Source organism: Carassius carassius, chromosome 16 (assembly GCF_963082965.1).
Source record: "Carassius carassius chromosome 16, fCarCar2.1, whole genome shotgun sequence".
Classification (NCBI taxonomy): Eukaryota; Metazoa; Chordata; class Actinopteri; order Cypriniformes; family Cyprinidae; genus Carassius; species Carassius carassius.
Window position 1 is genome coordinate 5,923,675 of NC_081770.1, and position 17,682 is coordinate 5,941,356.

Below are 17,682 nucleotides of genomic sequence, written 5' to 3' on the forward strand. Positions count from 1 at the left end.
GCACATTTTCAGCTAAAAACTTTTGCTGTTCTACTGAAGAATACAAAAAGTCACCTACATCTTGGATGGACTGGGGGTGAGTAAATTAAAAGCAAATGTAATTTTTGAGTGAACTGTTCGTTTAAGTGCATGTAAGCTCTGAACAGCAATATAACCACTTTATTCAAATGTTTTTATTTGTATTGTATGCAATTTAGATGTCTATTAATGTCATTTAGATCATTTTTAATTATATGCTTATTGTGATCCTACATGTAAATGTGTGTTTCAATTAAACTAGAGGTCAAAGGGTAAAACATAATCACACAGAGAGAAAGTATTAGAAATAGATAAAAAATAACTCATCTACATGTAATAGACATTTATCTTACACGGACATGTATTGTACAAAGCCACTTCATTTGTTCCAGCAGCTTATATTCTCAATTCTCTCAGTGCATTCATATCAAAAGTCATATTTAAAAAGCCATACTGAGAGTCAAATTAAAACCACCGAGAAAATTTTAGCAAAAAAATCTATTTTTTATATTAGCAGTAAACGTATGATATCGCTATCTTTTTATAGTAATGAAAACACAGTCATTTCACAGAAGGCCTCGTTTAATATCTGGAAAGAGACAGCATGTGCATGAAGATGTGTCTATACCAGACGTCTGTGTTTAATGTATGTTAGAGTGCACATGTCAGGTGTCAATACTTTCGGAGAATAGCATGTGCATCCACAATTTGCATTCCTCTTTATGTGAAAATGTTTTACTGTTTAATAAAGTGCATAATATTTGAATGCTGATGTTTGACAAAAAAGATTATTGTCTGAATGTGAAATAATATGAAATATTATATGTGTATGTGAAATATAAGATGTATGCATCTGTCTATAGCTGATTTCTATCAGTCGTTAATTTGCATACTAATGCAGTGATCCTGCAGATAAGACGTGTTAGTTTCAGCAGAAATTTTTTCCAGCTCTAGAAGTTTCCACTATTCTTGATATCACACTTATCTGTTTTGTGAAGAATGTGTCATGATCGTCTGTCACCATCGAAGACAAATAAAGTCATTTGTTTTAAGAATAAATGCAATGCAGTAAAAATTTTAATGCGTAATTTAATACAAGTTGTAGTATTTATGCTGCATGCTACAAATTGCAGAAGTGATTATTATGCTTAGAGATAAGTGTGTGTGTATATATTATTATATATTATATGTGTGTGTGTGTTGTTGTTTTTTTACAATTACATCTTTGGCTTTTTCATCAGGGATAAAATAAAATAAAAAAGCTTTTATTAAAAAAAAAAAAACCTAATGCTGTGCAAATTAGTGCAAACATGATTATCAATTTCTTTTTGTTCATAATATGTGTCAGGGTAATTCCTAAAAAAAAGTCAAAGAAATTTGTTTGATATTATCCATGCACCTATTTTATTATTAAGTATAAAGAAGGGTATTTGCCTTATTTGTTTTTGGTATTTGTTTTTTCTAAACAGCAGTCAATCTTACACTTTCTTTTGGACTACTGTACTACTTTTACAAAATTATTTTGGACCCAAGTTTCATCGTTTATCTTTGAATTAAATTTTTTTTTTTTTATGGGCTGTGATACTGCTTTAATGGAGTTTTTTTTATTTTTTTTATTTGGTATATACCACATGAACAAAGCAAATCACACGCCAACTGTACCCAATGGTAGACGGTTTTAAACTGATTTAAAGATTATGGTTCTTTAATCTCAATACATAACAATTATAAAGATGCCTTGTTGCCCTGTTGTTAACAATAAATTTGAGTAATAATAATAATAACAATAAATGCTAACAAAAAATATATATATAAAAAAAAAACATGTGCCAAACTGTTAGTCTATCGCTCTCTAGTGTTCACAACTAGAATTTTCATCTCCAAGAATAAATAGATCTACTTGATGAGAAACCAAATCCTTTAAAATAACTAAAAGCTTTAAAAATACGATTAGTCACAGATTCGTTCAATACTGACCTGTTTTGAAAGTATTCAGTTCTAAAAATTGTTTTATTTGCAGTGCAGATTCGTTCATAAACAAGTTAAATAAAAAAAAGTTAGCTTAAAGTCAACTATATTAACCTTAATGCCCTGCTTGATTATAAAGTTAACTATCTTCATTGCTGAGGATACATTTGTTGGTTTGATTTAAAAATGACTGTAAGTAAAGATTCACTTCATCGAGAGCTGCTCCAAACGACTAAATGAGCTAAATGATTCAGAGCTAAAGAGCTAAATGATTCACTCAGACTGATTCGCGACTCGTTTTAAAGCCTTCTGCTAATCTGCTTGGCCAATTCACTGAAAAGAGCCGATTCAAAAGAGTGATTCATTCTTTAATCGCTGGTTCTGATTCGAAACAGCCGACAGAGTATATCGGGTAAATGACATGATTGGTGAAATGTTAGGAAATCTAAATAATGATCTAATGTTAAGTCTAAAGCTGTGATAGAGTAGCCCATGAGCGTGAGTCCCGTTTACAACACTTGACAACAGACAATCTCACACGAAAATCTCACCTGAAGCGTCAAGGACACAGACTCGAGGGAATGTGAAGATTTTAGCTGTTTTCTGGGATTTGCTGTGCGGTAACTATGGTGTTCTGGTTGTTACAGTAGGTGGCTGTTTAGATGAGCTAGTCAAAAGAGCTCAACCCACAACCTCTTCTGAAAGTTCTGGGATGTTTTCAACTACATCTGATATATTTGTAAATGAACAGCACATGCACTGAACACTATTTGCGTACCTCGGAAAGTCATAATTTACCACTTTTACAAAAAGAAAAGTGCAGCAAAACGCCATTTGAAGATGTATTGTGACGTCACGCGAACATGGCGACACGCGGCGAGCTGCACACATAAACATTCACTTTTAAACAAATAAAACATCAAATGGCGTTACATCATAATGAAACCTCTAAGGAAACGTGAATCAAATGTGAAACACATTAACGTTAAATGACTCTCGCGCAGTGCTGCATCTTTGGTTTCTGTTTCTGTTTTTCCAGCAGTTCACGTCTGTCCTGTGTTTATACTGGAGCTGTGCTCTGATTGGCCGTCTCTGCTCCGGTGGGCGTGGCTAATGTGGCTGTTCTGGTTCATGACATCATATCCACAAGAGGTTAAAGTGACATATTGCAAATTTAGTTATAAATAAAATCAGCAGGAAGTTCTACATGTGGGTGCAGTTATATTTGCCAACTTTACAAAAATTATATTTGAAAAAATAAACCACACTGAGAAAATTGACAAATAGAAGATTTTAATAATTTGCTTTCGTTTTGTACAATGGCAGTAAATAATACTTGTTTAAAATTAATAAATAGATTTACTAGGCTGTTTGTTTATTTTTGTCCAATCGTATAACTGGTTCTTTAAATCATGAATATTCATAAATAGCAACTTATTTTAGGTATATTTTAGGAAGCATGTATCTCATCTTTATACAGTGATCATGATCTTGTCGCTAGTGGCGCCTCACTGTGGTCAAACTACGAACTACAACAGTAACTATGTACATCTTTCTACATAAAACAGATAACGTACTATAATACTTTTTATGGATTTAGTTCTCATTTAGCACGTTAGAGAATAATGACATGTATGTTCCCAGCAGGAGGATCAAGAGAGTCTTGAACAGAGAGGATGAATCTGCAGCGCCACCTGCAGGATGAGCATTAAAACAGCGTCATTTATTCACTGGATGGATCTGATCCAGATATGAACACTGGACATTTACAATTATTCGTTTAAACAATTTATTTCTAAATGTAATTCACCACATCTGTGTTTTGTACTGTATTAGTATTTAAAATTAAATTAAATTTACATTTGCATAAATTCTGTTTCGGGATTACTTTAGACTGACATTTATATCCAAATTTGATCAGAACAAAATATTTGCTTTGTTCATTAAATTCATGTAAACATGGTACATATAAACACTTTTCCTTTGAATTCACGTGATCTGTTCATCATCAATAACTGAAATAATCAATAAAGAGTTTTAATTCTTTAACCTCTCCTCTCCTTAACCTCCTCTCCTTAACCTCTCCTTGAACTGTCACTTTATTGTGGTGGAGAGGTTTGAGTACCCGAATGATCCTGGGAGCTATGTTGTCTGGGGCTATATGCTCCTGGTAGGGTCTCCCAAGGCAAACAGGTCCTTGGTGACGAGACAGACTAAGGACAGTTCACAAACCCCTCATGTTAACATTTACATTAAGGACCGAGACGTCGCCCGGCATGGCGCAGCCGGGGCCCCACCCTGGAGCCAGGCCCGGGGTTGGGGCTCGTATGCGAGCGCCTGGTGGCCGGGCCTTCCCCCATGGGGCCCGGCCGGGCTCAGCCCGAAGGAGTGACGTGGGGCCGCCCTCCTGTGGGCTCACCACCTGCACGAGGGAGCGTAAGGGGCCGGTGCATAGTGGATCGGGCGACAGTCGAAGGCGAGACCCCCAACGACCCGATCTCTGGACACGGAATCTGGCTTTAGGGACGTGGAATGTCACCTCGTTGGCGGGGAAGGAGCCTGAGCTTGTGCGGGAGGTCGAGAGGTACCGACTAGAGATAGTCGGGCTCACCTCCATGCACAGCTTGGGCTCTGGAACCACACTTCTTGAGAGAGGCTGGACTCTCTACCACTCTGGAGTTGCCCATGGTGAGAGGCGGAAGGCTGGAGTGGGTTTCCTTATAGCTCCCCAGCTCAGCCGCCATGTGTTGGAGTTCACCCCGGTGAACGAGAGGGTCGCTTCCCTGCGCCTTCGAGTCGGGGATAGGTCTCTCACTGTCGTTTGTGCCTACGGGCCGAATGGCAGTGCGGACTTCCTGGCCCTCTTGGAGTCTCTGGGAGGGGTATTGAAAAGTGCTCCGACTGGAGACTCCGTCGTTCTACTAGGGGACTTCAACACTCACGTGGGCATTGACAGTGACACCTGGAGGGGCGTGATTGGGAGGAACGGCCCCCCTGACCTGAACCCGAGCGGTGTTCTGTTATTGGATTTCTGTGCTAACCACGGTTTGTCCATAATGAACACCATGTTCAAGCATAAGGGTGTCCATCAGTGCACGTGGCACCAGGACACCCTATGCCGGAGGTCGATGATCGACTTTGTGGTCATGTCATCAGACCTTCGGCCATATGTCTTGGACACTCGGGTGAAGAGAGGGGCGGAGCTGTCAACTGATCACCACCTGGTGGTGAGTTGGATCCGATGGCGGGGGAGGAAGATGGACAGACTCGGCAGACCCAAGCGTACTGTGAGGGTCTGTTGGGAACGTTTGGCCGAGCCCCCTGTCAGAGAGATGTTCAACTCCCACCTCCAGCAGAGCTTCGACCAAATCCCGAGGGAGTCTGGAGATATTGAGTCCGAGTGGACCATTTTCTCCACCTCCATTGTCGCTGTGGCTGCTCGGAGCTGTGGCCGTAAGGTCTCCGGTGCCTGTCGAGGCGGCAATCCCCGAACCCGGTGGTGGACACCGGAAGTAAGGGATGCCGTAAAGCTGAAGAAGGAGTCCTATCGGGCCTGGATGGCTTGTGGGACTCGGGAGGCAGATGACAGGTACCGGCAGGCCAAGCGGAATGCAGCCCGGGTAGTCGTGGAGGCAAAAAATCGGGCCTGGGAGGAGTTCGGTGAGGCCATGGAGAAAGACTATCAGTTGGCCTCGAAGAGATTCTGGCAAACTGTTCGACGCCTCAGGATGGGGGAGCAGTGCCCCACCAACACTGTTTACAGTGGAGATGGGCACATGTTGACCTCAACTGGGGATATCGTTGGGCGGTGGAAGGAATACTTTGAGGATCTTCTCAATCACACCGACTTGTGTTCCGTTGAGGAAGCAGTGGCTGGGGACTTGGAGGAGGACTCGTCCATCACCCGGGCTGAAGTCATCGAGGTAGTTAAAAAGCTCATCAGTGGCAAGGCACCGGAGGTGGATGAGATCCGCCCTGAGTACCTCAAGTCTCTGGATGTTGTGGGGCTGTCTTTGCTGACACGCCTCTGCAACATCGCATGGCGGTTCTGGACAGTACCTCTGGACTGGCAGACCGGGGTGGTGGTCCCTCTTTTCAAGAAGGGGGACCGGAGAGTGTGTTCCAACTACAGGGGGATCACACTTCTCAGCCTCCCTGGTAAAGTCTATGCCAGGGTACTGGAGAGGAGAATTCGGCCGATAGTGGAACCTCGGATTCAGGAGGAACAGTGTGGTTTTCGTCCCGGTCGTGGAACACTGGACCAGCTCTATACCCTTTCCAGGGTGCTGGAGGGTTCATGGGAGTTTGCCCAACCAGTCCACATGTGTTTTGTGGATTTGGAGAAGGCATTCGACCGTGTTCCTCGTGACATCCTGTGGAGGGTGCTCTGGGAGTATGGGGTCGGTGGCCCCCTGCTTAGGGCTATTCAGTCCCTGTACGACCGGAGCAAGAGCTTGGTTCGCATTGCCGGCAGTAAGTCAGACCTGTTCCCGGTGCATGTTGGACTCCGGCAGGGCTGCCCTTTGTCACCGGTACTGTTCATAATTTTTATGGACAGAATTTCTAGGCGCAGCCAAGGGCGGAGAGTGTCCAGTTTGGGGACCATGCGATTTCGTCGCTGCTTTTTGCGGATGATGTTGTCGTGTTGGCATCCTCAGACCAGGACCTTCAGCGTGCACTGGGACGGTTTGCAGCCGAGTGTGAAGCGGCTGGGATGAGAATCAGCACCTCCAAGTCCGAGGCCATGGTTCTCAGTCGGAAAAGGGTGGATTGCCCACTTCAGGTTGGTGGAGAGTTCCTGCCTCAAGTGGAGGAGTTCAGGTATCTTGGGGTCTTGTTCACGAGTGAGGGAAGGATGGAACGTGAGATTGACAGACGGATCGGTGAAGCTTCTGCTGTAATGCGGTCGCTGTACCGGTCTGTCGTGGTGAAGAAGGAGCTGAGCTGTAAGACAAAGCTCTCGATTTACCGGTCAATCTACGTTCCTACTCTCACCTATGGTCATGAGCTGTGGGTCATGACCGAAAGGACAAGATCCCGGATACAGGCGGCCGAAATGAGCTTTCTCCGTCAGGTGGCTGGGCGCTCCCTTAGAGATAGGGTGAGAAGCTCGGTCACTCGGGAGGAGCTCAGAGTAGAGCCGTTGCTCCTCCACATCGAGAGGAGCCAGCTGAGGTGGCTCGGGCATCTATTTTGGATGCCTCCTGGATGCCTTCCCAGGGAGGTGTTCCAGGCACGTCTCACCGGGAGGAGGCCCCCGGGGAAGACCTAGGACACCATTGTGCACACATATTTAAATAATCTTAAATAACCATTCAGATTTGTGTTTTCCCTATGGTGTTTATTACAGAGCCAACTACTGAAATATTTAGACTTAATAAGCTATTTATCTTCAAACATTCATTTATTTATTTTTTTTATCTGGACTACAAATGCCCTAGATATTGTTAAAAAATGTTTTGATCTTTTACTGTTCATTCACACTTTACATTATGGCTTCATTAGTTAACAAACTGCCAATGAAAAAATTATTCTGAACATCCTAGGTATTCCAATATTTAACAATATTCCAATATTTAACACATTGTTAAAATTGAAAGTTGCAACTGTGTTATTTACAGAGCTAACATGAACTAAGACTTTTAAGATTTTTTTTAACAAAGATTAATAACTTCTATAGTAAATGTAGCTATTGCTCATTGTTTAGCTGTGCATTTATTGAATGAGCACTATGCGATGTCCGAACTGATTACACTATATTTTATGTATTGCACTGTTTTTTATGTAAAATCATTTTCTATTTTGAAACTGTCTTAAATTAATTTTAAGTCAATTTTTTAAATCATTTTCATTTTTCAAGTTCTTAAATTGCTTGTTTAATTTTTGTGATTATTTTTCTTCATGACTTTTTTTTAACTTTCTTTTATGTAAAGCACTTTGAATTACCATTGTGTATGAAACTTGCATTGCCTTGAATGTTAATGCATTAACTAAGGTTAACTAATGAGGTCTTATTGTAAAGTGATAACTTGTCTGTATTGCTTTATTGTTTTAAATGTTTAGTTATTTTTGTTATAAGAAAAAAAGATATTTAACCTGTTATACTGTACTATAACAAAATTTAATTACCGTGATAATACCGTCTACCGTGATAAAAGCATTATCAATTAACCGCAACAGGAAAATTTGATACCGGCATATCCCTAGTTAGCAGTCAAAACTGGATCTGGATCTTAATTATCTGGAGTGGACACATGATCTAACAATATGGACTAAATACGCTTCATCACATAAAGCAGAATATATAGCTCTGTTGTTGATCTAGTTGTTACTTTGTGTCTCAAACAAGACTCAGATTTGATGTCACGATCTTTGTATCAACCTGGAATCTTATACAGATATGAACTGTGAAGATGAATAAAGCAGTCAGTTAGATCAGATGGAGAACTAAGAGTTTTTCCAGTAATATTAGTCTGTGAGGATGCTGTATGTATCTGAAATTTTACTAGGCTTACCTGTTACATTATTAGGTTTATGATCCTGCAGTTGTTTCATGCTGTATTTATAATTATACATCATTTTACTATTTGTCTTTGTATTATCTTTGTCAAACCTATAAGTTTATTTTTATGTTAGTTTGTGATCAGTGCTGACTTTAGTATTTCCGTATTAATGGTGTTTCTCTTGTAATGTGGTTTAAATACTAAATATCACATCACACTCCTGAAAAACATGCAGAAAAAAAATCATAATATCTGCAGAAACTGTATGTAAACAGAGACACAGCTCAGAGTAGATCTGTATCTGCCCTTCATCTGTTATTAGTTTAACAGTAATCAGACTTTTAGGTTTTTTTCCTCCATTTTACATGAATTGTTGTGTGATACTTACCCTTAGACTTCTTGCAGCAATAGTAAATCACACCAGTAGCACCCGCAGAATAACAACAACAACAATCCCTGCTACAGCACCTGGAGACAGACGTGGATCTGGAACATCTGAAGACAGACCTGAATCAGGAACAGATAAAGAGAGACAGTCATTATGAGAAACACTAGAAATATCAGCACTGATGGCTTCAGAAGAACTGTCTCTATTTGCTGTTATGCAGATTTTCTGTGCAGTTGTTTAATAATTCATTTATAATTAAATCCATACTTTCATGCATTCATCATTAGAGGTACAATGTGGTATACATGTGTATTTGATGTAATGTTATGTAAATTAATTTGTGTTTCTTTAAATGTAAGGCGCGAGAATGCGTCACTTTAGCGGAAATGACGATATATATTGCATCGCTCGCTTGGACGTTATTACGATCGCAAGGAACGGTGATTAGACTTTGAAACTGCAACATTTCAAGCTATAATCAAGAAGTGCTCCGCTACAAGGAGGTGGATAGAGAAGTGATTCAACTTGAAGATTGCATCAAGGAAAGATCTATTTGTCCTGCAAACGCTGTTTGGGAAAATCTATCATGCTGGCGTTTGATTTGTATATTTTTGTAAAGGTTTAAAAATAATCTGAAAACTGAAAGCAAAATTTTCCAATATTTAGTGCTTGTGATATATAATTAAGTTTTAAGTGCTATTTAAGTTAAGCTTAAAGGGAAACTACACGTATATAGAAACCTTTCCTTTTAGAAGAATAAGTGATATATTTTGAGTACATTCTCTCTGCACATAAGGGTTATTCATTGTGTTATACACTGTGAAGTGCAATTTGTAATCATTTTATTTTATTATATTTCTTGTTCTAAAATTGAAGCCATTTACAAGTAGATACGTTTAAAGAGATACAATATCGAATCTGTATTAAGAAAATCCGCAGTTCCATATATCTATAGTTGTTAAGAAACTAGTACAGTTATAATCAACCTGATTATTTACTTTAAGCCCATTGTAGCTTAAATTCACATATAAACAAGCTTAATTGAACACATACAAATTCAATTTAAGCTTAGTGGTTACACACATTTAATGTTAATTCGAGGATGTCTGACTCAAATGCTGAAACCTGCCATAAAAATGCCAAATCAACTGTTCAGTTTGAAGTCACAGATCAAGAACATGCTGAAGAAGAGGTGGAAAGGCTGCGAAGAAGTTAAAGAACCAGAACCCTAACAGAAAAGGGAAGAGAACTTCAAGAAAAAAGGTTGAAGAGTGTACAACAACAATACTGAATCATGCATGAAAAATGGATGCAAGATTAGGCAAGGCTGATGAGGCCTCTCAAGATGAATTGAAAGCGCTGATTGACAACATAGAAAGCACCTGCTCGGAGGTAAAGATCGTTTATGAAGAGTTACATCGAGTGCAAACTCCTGAACCAGATCTGAGACGCAAGGTTGACACTTGCATATCGCTCTCAGGATTCATTATTCAAACGGCTCATAGGCGATTGGAAGGACATGCAGCAAATATGGTGACTGTGTTCATCTTCAGTTCTCTCTTCACAGCAGTTCAGTCAGTGTACTGTTTGAGTACAGTAATTACTCCAGAATAATATAATATAGGGAGTGCCAGCCACATTAAAAAAGTTAACAGCTTAAGTCATTTGGATTAATGCGTATTGAAGACGCAAACAGTTTAAAACGATTCAGTTCGATTTGGTGAACTGGTTCAAAAAGATCCGGTTACATCGAATGATTCGTTTGCGAACCGGATATGACAAACTGCTTTGTTTTGAATTCTCTCACAACAGACACGGAAGAGAAGACAATGCTGAATAAAGTCGTAGTTTTTGCTATTTTTGGACCAAGATGTATTTTCGATGCTTCAAAAAATTCTAACTGACCCTCTGATGTCACATGGACTACTTTGAAGATGTTTTTCTTACCTTTCTGGACATGGACAGTATACCGTACACACAGTTTCAATGGAGGGACTGAGAGCTCTCGGACTAGGGCTGTAGCTATCTAATATTTTATTAATTGAGTATCCTACCAAAAATTCCATTGAGTAATCAGATAAAAAGTGTTTTTGCTTAATTAAAGTGCAATATTAATTATGCAAGAGAAAATAAGACTCCTGGGTCTCTTAACATTAACAACTAAGTTTCCTTTTTTAGAATTTTTTTATTTTATTTTGTAAATGCATAGAATGTAATGCATACATCAAAAATAAACATTTAATTATTACCCATTGTTTCTCTGTCTGTACTTGTACTGTGAACAATGACAATAAAGTTGACAGATGAATTAAGTGTATTTAAGTGCCATTCAGTTGGGGTTTTAAATAAAGCATTTTCTCAGATGCACATTAAACATTAAACACATAAAAACATTAATTTATCTTTTAATTATTGAAAATTAACTTAACTTTTCGGTAAACAAAGGGGATTTACTATTAAAAATAAAACATGGAAGAAATGTTGTCTGATTAAACCTTAAAAAAAAAATAATGTTGGATTTTTTTTTAGTAGTAGGCTATGTACATTCTGCTGAACAATAGTCTTTAACCGGACTTTTATTTTGACGGGTTGACGTACCTTTACAGTTCTGTGTGTGTGATGTGACGCTAGTTTAGGGATGTGCCGGTACTAGGTGGAAAGAGTACAAAAATATTCTACTCAAGTAAAAGTACCATTACATTAATGAAATTTTACTTAAGTACAAGTAAAAGTACCAGTCTAAAAATCTACTCAAGTAAAAGTAAAAAGTAGCTCATTTAAAATTTACTCAGAGTAAAAATTACTTAGTTACATTTTAACAGTGGGAGGGAGTCAAAATGGGACAGGCCAAGGGTGTCAAACTCAGTTCCTGGAGGGCCACAGTCCTGCACAGTTTAGATATAACCCTAATTAAACACACCTGATCCAGCTAATCTAATCATTTAGGTTTATTTGAAAACTACATGATATGTGTGCTGGAGCAGGGTTAGAACTAAACTCTGCAGGGCTACGGCCCTCCAGGAACTGAGTTTGACACCCCTGGGATAGGTCTATTAATCTCAAACTAGTTGTTTTTAATTAAAGGAATCAGTTATTTAGAATAATAAAACATTTGGGCTGTTACCAGGCAAGTCAGTATCAACAAACTCATCTTTTAATGCAGAGGAAATGCAGAAGATTCATTGGAAGTGGCATTTAGATGTATTACACTGTTTAGTGCAGGACAAGAATGCATTTAACCTGCAGTTACAAATGCATGAATAATGTTTTGATATACAAGACATAAAATGTTGAATACTCATTTGAAATGATAAGAAATTAATTTAAAAAAAATCAAAAGATACTTTAAATGTGATATTAAAATGGCCAGTATGTGTCAGCAAGTCACTGTTAATAAGTGGGTCATTGCGATTGAACCGAATCATTTAAACGGTTGATTCATTCAGGAACGAAACACTGTCACGTTGCTCAGAGACGCAAAACTGTGCTTTGGTGGCTGTGTTTGGAATTATTTTCTGTTGTAGAAATAGAGCTAAAAAGGCAATATGGTGTCTAAAACGCAAGTCTCTTAATTAACTTGTTTACTGAACTGTTATATATGTAGGCCTATGTATATATTCATGATGATTTTTGGAGGAAAAGACGGCCTTCTTTGTGTGATTTTGATTTAATATATGAAATTATATAAATATGTGAATTTTCTGCCACTATATCTTAAATTTCGTGATCATTCTAAATGCATTTTATGAGACTGAATCACACAGTGAAAGAACGCACTATAAATGCGCGCACACATCATTAAAACAAAAAATATGATATTATCGCAGATGATATATATAGCACACTCCTACCCACTGTCTTTTTGGCTAATTTGTGCAAAACCTCTTGCTAACATGTCAAAGCTTCATTTTAACCACCAATGCAACGATGCAATTATTTAGCTTACCTCTACATTCTTGCGAAGGGTTGATGTCTTGTCGAGATTTTATAAGCTGCTAGTTTGGTCTTCCTAGGCAAGTACAGCTTACACTGCATAATAGAGCATACATATGGCCAGGGGTTCACTTCATTCCCTTCGAGTTCAACTTCAGAATATGACGGGGTTTCGTTTTCAGCGGTGTCTGCACCACTAACGCCTGTTTTGACCGTCTGCATCTTTCTTGTGATTTTAGCGCCAGTTTGCCCTCCTGCCCATTATTTACTGACATAGTTTCCAGGGAGCGATTTTTTTTTTTTTTTTTTAACTCAGTAATTAATGTTTTTTAAAATGTAGCGAAGTACAATACTTCAAACAAAATATACTTAAGTAAAAGTAAAATTACAGATTTAAAAAAATACTTTAAAAAGTATTAGTACACAAAAAAGCTACTCAATTACAGTAATGCGAGTAAATGTAATTCGTTACTTTCCACCTCTGGGTACAAGTATCGGTACTGAACGGTACCCGCCGGTACACGGGCAAATTAAATTTGGAAATGATCATCCTTATCCCCATTAAGTAGTCGTTAGGAATGCACTTTGCAAAAGGAGCAATATACTTTCCTCATTATCTTCAGCTGGCATGTTCCCGTGACAGCAGATTCACTGATGGACATCGACATAAAAACAATATACATTTAATGTTTTGAAAAGTTTTATATATATTCGTTTTTATATATTATATGCACTGTAAAACCAGACAAATAACTTAACAAACCGTTTGAGTAAACAGATTGCCTTGATTTAAACCATGTAAGTTTTAAAACTTTGCATTCAGGTAATTAAGTGATTAACTGAGTGATAATTGTGAATTAGTGATGAACAGCTGCTGTTAACAAACAGAATCACTGAAGAAAAGAGAAACACAAGAACTACTACAACTGACTTCAGACACAGTCTTAGATGAAATCAACTGAAATAAAATACATGAAATCTCTCAAGATCTGATTAAACAACCCCACAAACAGCATCACCAGCTCCACTTATTAATAACCAGGCTGACTTTATTTCTGTCAGACGTCTACAGAAGATCTTATTGAGAATGAACTAAGGTTTAGATGTTGATTTATTGTTTCATTTGAAGTAACCATGTTAGAGATCAGTGTTTGCTTTAGTTGGGCTCTTGACCCTTGACTTCAGTCTTTATGTTTTCTCTGGCTGTTATAACCTTGTGTTTCTGAAATATGTAATGATAGACAGACGGTCATTAGTGTGAAATTCTGTCTGATCTATAACACACAAACACTAAACATCAGCACTATACTGATACTGTAATGATAGAGAGAGACAGTCATTAGCGTGAGTGTGTGTCTGATCTATAACACACACACACACTAGAAACAACAGCACTATACTGATACTGAATATGAGGGGAAGAACACTAAATATACCCACCACGAATATCAATACAGATTTTTCTTGACCATTTCCCAGTAATTTACTGAAGTTATTGAAGGTGAAAATTCTGGTCTGAGTATATTCAGATGAATATTGCTCCATCTCACATCACCCTCTCATCCATTAACTTGCTTAAACCCATCAGCAGTCCCAAAGTTTGTTAGTTCACATTTACGGCATGCTTTTACTATCAAACTTTATAAGCTTCTTCAATTTTGACAAACATCAAGTCATCCGAAAGTTTAAAAACTCAAGCACTGGGATTTACAAACATAATGTCATTGCAATATCATCCCTTTCATTCATACCAATAGTTTGCATCAAAACACACAACATTGAAAGAGCGAGTTTTGTTTTGCCCAGTGACAAATAAATTCAATCATGCAAATATTGGTGCTGATTATGTCTTAATATCTATCTCTATATTACTTCAGTCTTACACACATTATAACTTCGCCCCCAGTGTTCTTTGTGCAGCTCTGACTCGCAAGGCAGAAAAATGCTATTGACTCAATAACACAAAAATGGTGTGCACATCCCAAACATCCAAATAGGTTGCAGGTGCAAGACAACTAAATAATATAATCAAATAAAGAAGTGAAGTCCGCACACTGAAAACTACTGCTCCAGAGGAATTTATTTAAGCTCAAGCAACGTTTCGACCTTCAGGTCTTCATCAGTCTTCATCAGGCATCATCAGGCGTGCCATGATGTAGACCTGAAGGTCGAAACGTTGCTTGAGCTTAAATAAATTCCTCTGGAGCAGTAGTTACAGTGTGCAGACTTCACTTCTTTATTAGAAAAATGCTATTGTCATCACAATAATTACGAATTACATGAAAAATGTAAATGACAGCCCAACATTCAGTTCAAAACTGCAGAATTTGACAAAAAAAGAAAAAGAAAAAAGAAAAGGAAAAGTCGAATAGTTTGCATCAGACTTTAGCAACAGTCGGCTCGAATGTATTATCTAAAGTAATTCTTACATTCAACATTAACAGTCAAAAAGGATAAGCGTTCAACTGTACAGCCTATACATTTTAGATGCTTATATATGCTCGTTCCCCGTCCATGCAATGAACGCAAGTTATTGAATGTTTTTTATTATCATTATTATTTTAGAACATTAAAACGGATCAGGCAAATTCAGTTGTAGGCTATGATACATATTCATGTATTAAACTCCCCATAACTCTCAAACTCCCTGTGATAGAATGCAAATATTTCTGCCTGTTTTCACTCATTGTATGCCTTTGCTTTAGTCTCAAGCTATACCTTAGACTTCAGGTATACAGTCGACATCAGATAAGTTTTAATCTATGCACAAAAAAAAATTAATTAATGTAATCTTTATCTAATTCTGAAAGGTTGGGCATGACAGCCTGGAGCCGGCCCTGCTGTCTGCTGTAACCTTGTTTACAAGGCACATTTGTATAGCAAGAACTTTCTTATATTCTAGATTCATTGCACACAAACTGAAATATTTTAAGAGATTTTTTTTTGTTTTAATTCTGATGTTTATGACTTGCAGCCTAATTAAATAAAAAATCAGTATCTCGAAAAATTTGAATATTCCATTTTGAGCTTGATTAGTTGATTGATTTTGAGTATAAATAATGGGTACCTCTCTGGCTTGTTTGGAACATGCAACCACAATTATGGGAAAGACAACTGACTTTACAGTTGTCCAGAAGACAATCATCAACATCCTACACAAAGAGGGTAAGCCACAGAAGGTCACTGCTGAAAGGGTTGGCTGTTCAAAGAGGGCTGTATCAAAATATAGTCACAGAAAGTTGACTGGAAAGAAAAAGTGTGGTAGAAAAGGTGCACAAGCAACAGGGATGACCACAGCCTTGGGATGATTGTCAGGAAAAGCCAATACAAGAAATTAGGAGAGCTTCACAAGGAGTAGACTGAAGCCAGAGTCAGTGCATCAAGAGTCACCTCACTCAGACGTCTTCAGAAAAGGGCAACAGCTGTCACATTCCTAGAACCAAGCCACTCCTGAACCAGAAAAAAACGTAAGAAGCGTCTCACCTGGGGTAAGGAGAAAAAGATCTTCAGTGCTCAGTGGTCCACATTCCTCTTTTCAGATGAAAGTAAATCTAGCATTTCATTTTGAAATCAAGGTCTGGAGTCTGGAGGAAGACTAGAGAGGCACAGAATGCAGCCATCTACCAGGAGATTCTGGAGCACTTCCAAGTGGTCTGCTGACCATGATATTACGGTGCTTGATCGGCCAGCCAACTTACCTGACCTGAACCTCACAGAGAATCTATGGGGTATTGTGAAGAGGAAAATAAGTAACATCTGACAAATAATACAGAGGAGCTGAAGACCTCTATCAAAGCAACCTGAGCTTCAATGATGGCTGATCGCCTCCATTCCACGCTGCACTGAAGCATTAATTTGTCCAAAAGAAGCCCAAACCAAGCATTGAGTGCATAATTGAAAAATTTTTTTTTATCCTTGAGAAAACATTCTAATTTTGAGATACTGAATTTTTTATTTTCCTAAGCTGTAAATCATAACCATCAGAATAAAAAAAACCCTGAAATATTTAAGTTTGTGTGCAATAAATTTACAATATGAGAAAGTTTTGCTTTTTTGAATTTTAGAACTTTTCCATGATATTATTTTTTTTTTTTTTTTTTGATGCACCTGTCCAGAGTCTAATATTTCATAGCAGAGGTGATGTCTTATTAATGTCACATAACTGACTACATTTACAGTACTATTGTGAAAATGATATTCTGAAGTATTTTAACTTTTCCTTTCTCTTTGGAGTGATAGCTCTTGGTGCATAAAGAAGGTCTGTAAAGTTGCAACGACTAAAGTCTCAAATCCAAAGAGAAATTCTTTATAAAGGAGTCAACCACACCCCCTGAAACAGCTCGATCTAACATGCCCCGCATGTCTACGTCAATGTGTGGGAAGATTTGCATAATGCCGCCCAAATATTCACTCAAAGAAAGAAGTCCTAACTTTTATTCTTGCTGTTGCTGTCGGCGCTATGTCATGGAGATGCTATGGGTTTCGTTGTGAAAGTGAAACCAATGTTCTGTATGTGTTTTATAGCCTCATTCAAGTGATTTAACATTTTTAGTTTTTCACTAACCACGCATAAACATTGTTTTCTCAAAAACACAATCATGTACATACATGCTGCTCACATATTATTACAGCCCAGTTTGTGCTGATTACAGTGATATTAGACTTTAGCCATTTAGATGTGAAGCAACTGAAAAAAGCACACGTCAGGGCATGACAAAACTTCTCCTAGCCCCAAAAATACTCTTAGACCTCAGACCCTTTGTAGATTCAATTGATGTATTCCTCTTCTCTCGAAAAATCTTCATTATTTAAATATAAAAATATGTTTGATTATAATAAATTGGACAGTGGCTAAAACACAAAAGAGTACAA

At 38.1% G+C, this 17,682-nt stretch overlaps 1 long non-coding RNA gene across 2 annotated transcripts; it reads left to right on the forward strand.

The window, feature by feature from the left end:
* The first annotated feature begins 2,235 nt into the window (after window positions 1-2,235).
* On the forward strand, window positions 2,236-3,848 carry LOC132160370 (uncharacterized). Of its 2 annotated transcripts, none has more exons than XR_009437993.1 (2): window positions 2,236-3,138; window positions 3,631-3,848. It is a non-coding gene; the product is annotated as an uncharacterized LOC132160370 (long non-coding RNA). The 2 variants fall into 2 exon arrangements; XR_009437992.1 differs by lacking the exon at window positions 2,236-3,138 and adding an exon at window positions 3,151-3,559.
* The last annotated feature ends 13,834 nt before the right edge of the window (window positions 3,849-17,682 follow it).